The 11512-nt window shown below is 29.0% G+C and overlaps 1 protein-coding gene across 1 annotated transcript in view; it reads right to left on the bottom strand.

The window, feature by feature from the left end:
• Window positions 1-11512, bottom strand: part of kek2 (kekkon 2) — a 610704-nt gene that overhangs the window by 364912 nt on the left and 234280 nt on the right. The window lies entirely within an intron of this gene.

Here is an 11512-nt window from a genome sequence, read left to right on the forward strand (position 1 = left end):
GTTAAATATATGTCTCTAAGTAAATTAAGATTGTCCCTGAAGATGGCCGAATTGGCCGAAACGTTGGACATGTGAATGAAATAAATGTTTTGAGAATATAATTTGGATAGTATTGTTGAATTATTTAGTAAATAATTGCCAGTCTCAAGAAAGAAATTTAAAGATTATAAATCTATATTTCATATAAATAAAAATGTATTTGTTTACATGAATGTCTTTTTTAACGTCTACCTTTATATATGTTTTATTTACATGATATTATTTATAATCTAACTGTACCTGAGATTTACCTACTCTTTATCATTTAACTTTAGCCTGGGCGAGGGATTCTAATGTGGGTCAAAACGTCCATTAATAAATAGTTGAAGCAATTTTTTTTGTTTATATTGATCGAAACAACGTATTAGGTTTCTATCTAGATTAAAAAATATATATCATAAACTTACTACTATCATATGTTTTATGACTATGCAAAATATTCATTGTAGGATTGGCTTTAAAACTTATGTTATTGGTTATCTAGATTATAAAAATAATATTACATATTGAACAAGTTATGGTAAATAATACCGAATCGAAATTTAGTTCGAACTTTTTTATTAAATCTATCTAGGCACGTAAATTATTAATAGGACGTAATAGAGTATTAAATATTTTTTTAAATATAATGAATAATATGCACACTAAATAATATGAATTATACATACATTTAATTCTGTACACATTATATTTAAACGCATACATTTATGTAAAGTATAAACAAAATGCTGGTAACACAACATTGTTTATTTGTGAATTTTCTATCTAGTTAATGTAGATTATTTTCCTTTTTCGTTTCCCTTAGATCCATCGCTGTTAAAATTGAGTGACGTAATCATTACGAGATGTTTACACTTATACAATCTCGATATCGTAAATGCTTTATCGGAACACTTTTGCTGATTCAGAATCGAATTTAATTTAGCCTCTTAATGAACTAAATCCAATTGCACATTAATCAAAGTTAATTTAACAGAAGCCATTTCGGTTTCAATTCCGATTCGTATTGAAGTTCTCCCATAATTTATTTTACTAATCAGCCAGATCAGGTGAAGCCTTTAATTTAATTTAGTTTGATTGTGTGAATATATTTTTAAAATAATGTAATACATTCTGATTAATCATAAACTAAGTAATACGTTTATGGCATTGCCTGTTTCGTTTTTTTAAAGACCAATCACGAACATTTAGGAACAATTTATTTTCTTCTTATTTACAAATTCTAGAGACCATAAAAAAACAAAAAAAAAACATTAATTTACTTTAAAATAATTTATAAAAAATATATATATTTTTGAAAGGAATATGGTCCGGGTGCGGTCAAAAAAACTCAAATAGTAGAATTATACTATTTTAATGAGCCAACGTTTCGCCCCACGTTGCAGGGCTTCTTCAGGGCTATTTTGACGGCAGTCAAAACCAAAATATATATATTTTTGTTGTAGCGATTTCAATGCAATTTAATGTGATTTAACTTTTTAATGTGATTATCGGTTAACTTTAGAATTTTAATATTTACATAACGTTTGAAAGGATTATCTGCAAATATTAAACTAATTTTTTTAATAAAATATTTAATAATGCCTTTAAATTTTTTTTTGAATCGGAGGACCCATTAATATTTTTAGTATTCTTGCTAGTTATTTAGCATTAATTATCACCATAAATTTAAGCATTTATGAGCAATACTTTTCTTTTCTTATACATTTAGAAAAATTATATAATTTTATTATTATAATAAAATATTTAATTATTTCACTTTTATCTTATGAAACTAAAAACAAAAGAGACTCAATTCTTGTCTCAATATAAATTTATTGTTTTCAGGCTTTTATTTATTTTTCCTGAAATTTCATGCAAATTATCAGAGGTAAAAAAATATAATAAAACTCTGAATTCGCATAACCGAGTTTTTGAATTTGTCTTCTGTATCGTGAACCAGTGTTTCATTTCCAGGAATCGAACGGTATAAAAGTGCTTCTATTTATTTTTTTTTAATCTGAGGGTTCTGTGTTCATTTTATACAATCTTTTAAAGGAAATAAAAAAAAAATAGTGTTTTAGAAGTAACAGTGAGAATATTCAAATTAATTTACGATCGGTGTTTTCCAAAGGGATATTATTATTCTACACAGTAAATAAAAATAAATATGATGTTTATTAAATGGTGTGATTAATTCCTAAATAATTGTAATTGATTTTTATATTGGTTCATACTTTATATTATTCTAATATTATAAAGTTTAACTGGAATAACAATAATAAGTCACATGAATAAACTTTATTACATTGATTTGTTTAAGTAAAAAAAATAATAATAATAATGAAGGCCTAACGAACCCGAAAGTTCGATTCCGATACCACCAAACTCTCTCTGCCCAAACTTCCAGTGATGGTCCTCCTAACCCAATTCCACCAAATCTGTTTTAACGCAATCATCCCATCTTCGTTTCGGTCTACCCCTAGAACCCCGTTGGTTCAGTGTTTATTAACATTTTAGGGATACGCTCGTTACTAAGCCCTACAACTTTTTACGCCCATCTTATACGCCGCAATGCAATAATTTGGTGTAGGTCCCTTAATTCAGCGTTCTGTAATCTTCTTAATTCTCCCGGTAATTCATTCTTTTTCAGTCCGAATATTTTGCACAATACTTTATTTTCGAAAACCCTAAGATACTGTGTAAGAAGCCACGTCTCACATCCATAAAGAAAAGTGGAAAGGATAATAGTTTTGTAAATTCTAATTTTTAAGTTTTTCGATAGAAGGAACGAGCTAAGCAGTTTCGAAATTAAAAAATAACAAGCTTTTCCCCCCTTTAAACTAGCTTTTATTTCCTCATCAATTTCGTTTTTTCTAGTTACCGTATAACCTAAATACTTGAACTTATCTACCTGTTCCAACGTAGTTCCTCCTATATCTATATCATCGAAATTGCTCGCTTTTCTACTGCTAACCATGTATTTTGTTTTATCCTATTTATTTCAAGACCTAATTTCTTACTGGAGTTTATTAACGTGGTTTTATTTAGTTCTATACTTTCTTTGTCCTCATCTGATAATACCAAATCATCAGCATACCCAATCGGACCTGGAATTTCTCAGAATAATGATTACCTATTCGTAACTTATTAACCGTTTCTGTAAAGTAAAAAATGATACATCATTAATATTATTTTATTTTGTGAGTGTGTGTTTATTTACTTTTTATATATTTAGATGTATTGCCATCTTAGCCGGTCCGTTATACTTATGTTTGCTTTTGAATCGTATAATAACTTTCTATAACTTCTTTTTTCTATTTTGTCTATTCATCTTTTTTTAGGTCGTGTGGTCTCTCGCCAACCGTTTTACTGTTCAAGTTTTTCCAGAATAGGCTTTATGGAGAGGTTCCAACAATATGCCCACCCAGCTTAAACTTTTTGTGACCGTACAAATATAGTTTTTAGTGACAGAAAATGTCCTTAAGCAGTAAGAGAGAAAAAAATATATTAAGAGTATTTTCGAACAAATATCTCTTTCCGAAAACTCTGATAATCTGCATTTAAAAAAAATTCATCTATGAGATTAGTTAATGTCTTAACACCGATCGGATGTATTATCTGAAATCAGATGTATACTCTGTCCAAACACATACATCACTGGGTAAATGAGTTTCAGCATCGATATGGTTATAATAATATTAACGTAATTGAGCTAAATACTTTAACTTCACCATTTTTCGAACTCTTGGATATATTTAAACCAATTTTAGATTTTGATGATTTTCGAGTGACCAAAGGGTGAGAGGAATGGTTTAAAAGGAAGAATGTTTCTGACTTAACATTATTCAAATTACAAGAAATTTCAACTTTTTTTTTACATTTTGGAATTTTAAAAATTTTGTATAAATATTTGAGCGAAGCGCATCAAGACGAATTTAATCGCCATTCCCTTCCCTTTTTCTCTCTCTAGCTTTCTCTCGTCCTTTTCCTCACTCTCTTTGACATAATAGTTTTTATTTTACCATTAGTTTTTTATTATTGTACATCCCTAACTTTCAAAGGTATTGTTTAAATTATTAATGTTTTTAACAATAATTATTCTATTGGTATAACTTATAAATGGAATCGAGTGAGCCTATAAAGTACTCGTAATACTTAATTATAAATTTGTTGTTGATTGAACTGATAAATAAACAAGGGATTGGACTATACAGTACTACAGTACTTCATAAAAAAATTTCTATTGATATAACGTAGAAATGGTCACGGGGAAGGTACTATACAGTAGCATCAATACCTTTAAAAGAAAAAGAGGCGGTTATTTACTAGTATTTGAGGTATTTTTGTTTCCTTTTTTTTTATATATTTCTTATTTTCCACCATTTTAATATTTGTTTACTGTTTTAAAAGGTTTCTCCAATATATTATGATGATTATAGTAAACAAAGCCATTAAAAACAGTCCAAATTTAGCGGTCCAACCAGGGATATAAGAATGCTATAATGAGATTGTTGAAGAATAGAATCAAGAAATGATGAATACATTTTTTTTTTTTTCAAAATGCCAACTTTACTGACACATTGCCCGACTGAATAAGGCTTATATCTCTTGTCAGTGTTTCCAGCCTACGTGTCATGACATCGAAGATAGACAGCGGTATTGGTTTTCTGCTTCACAATGGTTTCGATGATAGAAGGGGGGATTGAGCCCGGATGTTGGGTTGCGGCTGGCCAATACCCGGACACAGTAATGAGTATTTAATGAACTCCGTCCTATGGCCGGCATTGTTGCAACAACAACACCACCACTGTCCTAGGGTTTTCCTCTGTTCTCAACTCACTTTTGTCCAGAATTTCGTCCATTGTAGTCCTTCTTCGATTTGGAATATTATTTTCCTTTAAAAAATTATTCCATTGTAGATAGATAGGGAATAATGGAATTTTATGTCAAATCCTACAAGAAAATCAAATTAATTTTGTTTCATTGCGTTGCTTGAATTTATAATTAATAAAATAAAAATTATCGCTCATTTATTTAGAAGGACTTTTTTCCTACTTACATTGTTCTCATGTATTACATCATGTCTTATATTGTACCTGTTATTTACAAACTAACTATAACTAAATACATTATTATATTATTATTAAAATAATAATTAATGCTTTATTTTATTGTGATTTCAAAATAAACCTCCTAAAATGTATGAAAGAATATATAGATATCCTTCTTCTTCAAGTTATTCACCATTAACCGTATGATCCGGTTGGGACACGCTTTTACTAAGATCAGGTTGGATTTAACATCACTACATTAATTTTTCAATTAAAATCTAATTGAATAAGTTGAAAAATAGTAGTGGGTTTTAAGAACAAAAATTATTTTTTAAATGAATTTCATTTATATTTCTTAACATGAATTAAGATTAGCAGCCTTATCATATACTCTTTAAGATACAATAGGAAAAATATAAATTATAATTATTTAATCATCAAACTAAAAGAATTATAGTAACTGTCGGATTTAGTTAAACGATTCTTACCGTTCTTTCTTATGATTTAAATAAATTCCGTATCTGGTGTCTTGTTTTTTGGTGCAAAACCTCATTCGAGCCAGAATCTGGATGTCCCTTACTATCATTACCAAAGACACTATTTTTGTGGCCAGCCAAGAGGGACACGTAAGAGCGAGTGAGCAATTTTCATGCTATTCACTATTCGCCCATTACTATCAGTCTAGACGAAAGAAGAAGCGAGGACACGAGACGTTACCACGACAGTGAAGACTCTACAGATGAGTTAAAATAATATATCATACCTTTTCGAATGTCTATTTCATTATGTTATTATACCATGATAAACTTGTGAACTAACTTATCTGCCTCTTTAGGGATTCTATTTAGTTCTAAAAATATTAGAAATGTTTATATATAATTTCAATTTTTTGAGACTGGTATTTATTTTTTTTTAAATAAATCAATTGGTATCTATGTTAAGTCTCTACACTTTTTATCATCAACAGTCCAACGTTTCGGCCTATTCGCCTTAAGGACAATCTAATAATTAACAGCTTATGATACATTCATTTGTAACAATTTTAACAACATTATTATAATTAATTTAATATACCTTAAATATAAATTTACACCTCACATCCGAAATTGTAAAATTATTAATAATAATGTTGTTGTTAAAATTGTTATATAATAAGCTGTTAATTGATTGTCCTAGAGGATGGCCAAAACGTTGAATTATTGATGATATAATAGTGTTGAAACTTAACATGGATACCAATTCATTTATTTTTAAAAAATTAGAAATGTTATTAGTTACTCTAAGTATACTTGGGTGTTACACTTGAGGCAACTGACATTACCTCGCCACTGCTATATGAAAATAAAGCTTTTTAGGACCAAGGCTTACAGATGTGATCCTCAGTATACTCACACCGGCTCTCCTATACGGATCACTAATACCGGCTAACATAGCAAGAACAATAGCGAAGACAATCCAATAATTTCAGATTAGTATCCTGAGAGGTATTGCGAAGTATTCTTTTTTACAAATAGCAAATATTGACTATATACATACGACACTTGGACTGCCGACAGTGACTGAATTCATCAAACTCTTTTATAGCCTCCAATACTGTACTAACCCACCGTTACAGGCATTAACACCAACATACATAAACAGTCTCAGATTCGACTAAGGACAACTAACTTACTTCTGACAACAAGATAAGTGGTGAGCACCGTCATCAGACAGCAGACACAAGACAAAATGTAGTTTGTTTATTGCTGCTTAAAGGCATAAAACCCTCTGGTCATCAACGCCTATGGCATGCTAAAAATTATGTAAAAATTAATAATAAATTTAAAAAAAAATTAAAATCGAAGAGGAGTTATAATTTAGAAAGAAAGCTTTTAAAAATTTAAATATTAATGTAATTTTAGCTTCCTCATCTGTGAGAGCTTCTGGTAAATTTGGTGTCAGTCCTATCCTGTTTATTGTTTGGAAATTGTAAGTACATTCTACAAAATGTGTTTAATCTTGAGAATGGACTTACAATATCTGCACGTTGGAGGTGGCAGTTTTCTGATCAGGTGAGAGTACGTGAGGAGAGTATGACCTATTCTCAAGCGGGTTAGAGCAACTTCCTCTCTGCGGCTGTATGTAGTAAAAAATGTTTTAAAACTGTTTTTATTCCATTATCTTTTACTATCCTTCCTTCAAACATTCAACATGCATGGCGATAAGAAAAAAAAAATTGTATATGTTCTTGCTTAAACTCACTCGTGGTACATCCGATGGGAACCACAGGTTTAAACCATTCCTCGGTTTTTATATGAGGAGAAACACTCCGTTATAGATGTAGTTAAAGTATAACGGACAACATAAAGACCTGCCCTAAAGGATAAGAGACTCCCCTACCTTTTTTAACGTACAGGGGCAAATTATAGACCGTTTAAGGGTGAGAGACTGGACGAGTTTACAGCCCTGAGTTATGTTAGCATTAATTACCACTCTTCCGCCCTTTACTTCCCTTAACATCTACTCTTTAAATATACACCTGAACAAACACATTTTAGATTTTTTTTTTTTTTGTAAAGGATCCGGAAACTGTTCATTTGCGGATAAAATACACAGTTCATAAGTTAGATCAAGATAGTAAAAAAGGAAGATGATGAGTAAACACACTTCCTTGATAAGTGGTCAAGATAAACTGGTGTTTGAAATAAATTACTCTAAATATTACAGCATTACCTTTTAAAACCTAAAAAAAATATTTAGAAGGATATAAAAAAATTAATTTCCAGTCCAGATGTTAACTCTAAATACTTTTACATTTAAATGTAAATTTTCTTTATTTATTTTTATAGAATCTTTTTATAATCCTCTTATGATTCAATACTTTGGCCTGAATACTCAAATAAAATTTTTCAAAGGTTTTACAGTGTTAGGTTAATGAGGTCCAAAGAATATTTTTCCACAATCATTCTGACGGATAATTAATAATTATTAACTCAATTTAGTTACTAATTTTCATTGAGAAAAATAAAGAGTTTCCTCTGAGTTAGGGATGTTCTGATTACCTTTAGTGTCCTGTTTCATAATAAATTACCAAGTAATACTATTAGTCTAGTACTAGTAATACTGAATTGAATTTAAGTACTTTTTGTTTTGTATATTATCACTAATAGCCTTTACCATAATTAAACAAAAAGCGTCAGTATTTTACTTGTGGTTTGTATATTTCTAATTATGAAATAATTCAATTAGGCCTTATTCCGAATCAGGAAATGGTGGCTACGGACTTAAAAGTACGGAAATAACTTCGTTTTGATCTCTAATAATCTGTGGTATAGATTGCGGTTAACATTGTGCTGTAACAACCTATCTATCACGTCACACGTCAGCATTGAATGAATCCAGATAGTGTCTGCTAAACCGTGGTTTACGGTTGATACCTGCAAGACTAACTATGATAATAAAATATTAAGTTAGGAATTCTGTATTATTCCTTCATGTCGTTTTTCAATTTCAGGCGATATTTAAACATATATTTAATTTAACTATCTTAAAGTCTCCTATTCCCGTTTTAAGCTAATATTTCAAAAGTGTTATAGGACCGTCGCTCTCAGGGGGTCTTGGCGGGGCGGGTTTTGCGGGGAAGGATTGCCTTTTTTGTGTTAGTATCTCTTCTTGTGAGATTGTGACATGAGATTGTCGCAATAATAATAATACATAATAGTAATAATAATATAATACATAATTTTATAATGGTGGCTTTACTTATCTGACTGTTCAAAAAGACAATTATAGCGAGTAAGTTGGTCGATCTACAACATGTCACAATCTCACAAGAGGAGATCGTAACACAAAAAAGGCAATCCTGCCTGAAATTGAAAAAAACGGCATTGGTCGATTTCTCAAGTATAAAAAAAAAAAAAAAAAAAAAAGGATATTTTTTAATAAAAATATCTGTTTCACTCCTTACAGCATGTATTGTTTCAATTTATGTTTCCAGACCATATAATAAAGTATTTTTAAATGTTTAATTTAAAACTAAATACAATAATCTATAACAAAATATCAATTGTGTTCATGAAATCTATATACTACAAATATAGCAATACATAGCATATGCCGGGTCAGCTAGTATCTTTTAATTTGTAAATATATAAATTGTGCAACGACATTTTAGAAAATTGTGCTAATTAAACAACAGAGAAGCCTAGAAGTAAATTATTTAATAGTTAAATAAGCTCAGATCATAACTTATATAATTTAAGTAAATATCCTGCTCAAAGGGAGAGCTACAGATAGACGATCTATATAAAAATTATAGCGTTTTCGAAAATCAAACACGATTTAGCACTTTGGAACACTATGAAATACCATTCTACATTTACATAAAGATGAGTTTACGGCCACTCCGAGATAGAAATGTTTAAATAAAACATTAGAAATAAATGCGACCATCGAGCCTTGTCTGTCAATTAACAAAGGGTTAGTGACAGTTTCAATGAGCTTGTGTCAGTTGACGAGTGATTAATTCAACAGCTCCCCGGTCCTACAACTTTTCGTTCGTCCCTTATTCAGCAGCACGACCCCCAACTGTCCACGGGAGATGAAGCCGTCTAAATTTCCGTCGTTTAAAAATTGTATGACGCTAACTTATTAAAAATCTGGAAATTCCATTTCAGAAATATTTAATATAATTTAAAATTAATGATTTCAATTTGTTATGTGAAGTGAAGAGAAGAACTTGTGTAAAATTAGTAAGTCAAAAAATAATAATTATTATTTTATATCCAAAACTAACAAACATCGACAGTAAATTTTTCAATATAACATAACATAAAAATTGTACCTAAAGAATTCGATTTCAGTTAAGAAATAATTGTTACTTACAGGGGTGCTAAACTAAAAAAATCATATTTAGAATTTTAGATCGAAAGTACCAAAATTCAAAAACACTTCTGTGTTGAAATACAATGTGTTTATAAAATATAATATGTAAAAATAAAAAATACAAATATAATTGGTAAAAAAATTATTTTATAACCAACATTTCGTCTCACTTCGCAGAGCATTTTCAGGACTACATACAAATATATTTAAGTATAATTAGGTTATAAAAATATGGGTTAAAAGTTATAAAAAGAAAGGAATGGAGTGAATGTAAAGAATATGTTTATATTATTCTAATTTTCTCCGTTCCTTTTTTATATAAATTTATATGTACATTCTTATGATGCTTTACAATGTCTCTGTATTATTTTAATTGAGTACTGATGGAACCCTGCTCAACGGGACGAAATGTTATTAACTAATAAATTCTACTATTTTGTACATTTTTTTAGGCACACGGACCTTCTTAAATGAAATTTAATATAATAAATTGCCGTGTATGGTTGACCTGTATCACTAGTTTTATTTGGAAAAACCATTTATAATTTTTCTTAAAATATTCTTTACTTATGAGGTATAGAAATTCATAAATCAGCTAAAGTTAATCTTCAAATTTTTAGTTTTTTTTTTTTATTTTTGTTAAGTTTTTATAATGTATTATCGCGAAGTAATTATATTTTTTTTTGTAAAACAATTAAATCATATGTTATGTTACTGTTCTGTAAAATTAATTAATTAACTCAGATATAATCGTGTTCTTTAAATGTTAATTAAGATGTATTAATTTAGGTTTATTATTTTAGATGGTCTCATTTCTTAATATTTTAAATTAAATCTATTTTATCTGTACATAACAATTAAAAACATCTACGATTTTTCTCAAAATATACTTCACTAATGAGGTTATATACTTCAATTAAAGGTTTAGCATAAATCAGCTAAAGTTAATCTTCTACTATTAAAAATATGCTACAGGATAATTAAGGTCAGAAACGTACTTGAACCAGTTATGTACGAATGCACTTGGTCGTGTAACGTCATAACAGAAATTGAAGTTACGTGGAAATACAAGTTGGAATACCACGATCATATAATTAGAAGCGGTTCAACGGAACATTCAGTTCAAGTGGTTTCTGAAAGTTAATTAAATTTGAAAGTGGTCTGATTCTCTCAGTAATTGAGGCAATAATTGAATCATTGTATATTATGGACACTTTATAATTTCATTATTACAATCAAATTATAATGTGTTAATAAATATTAGAAACTACAAAAATATAATCGAGGATTTAGCTGGTTTTAATCTTCTCTCATTTATACCTAGAACCATTCCAGATGTTATCTATGATACCGAATAATTATACAAGCTGTTAATATTTAATTTCATCAAAATATCAAATATTTGATTTTATAATTTTGCCTTATCTGTATTTCTATGTACTTTTTTTTTTAATTTCAATAATTTATTTATTGATTAATATAACAATCCGCCACAACTTTGTTGAGCAATAGTTAATAGTGATAACTGATCTCATTTATTCTAAAATAAAAAAAATAGTTGACTAAATACGATAAAA

Source organism: Halyomorpha halys, unplaced genomic scaffold (assembly GCF_000696795.3).
Source record: "Halyomorpha halys isolate HHAL.00 unplaced genomic scaffold, Hhal_1.1 Scaffold222.1, whole genome shotgun sequence".
In the NCBI taxonomy this organism is placed as follows: Eukaryota; Metazoa; Arthropoda; class Insecta; order Hemiptera; family Pentatomidae; genus Halyomorpha; species Halyomorpha halys.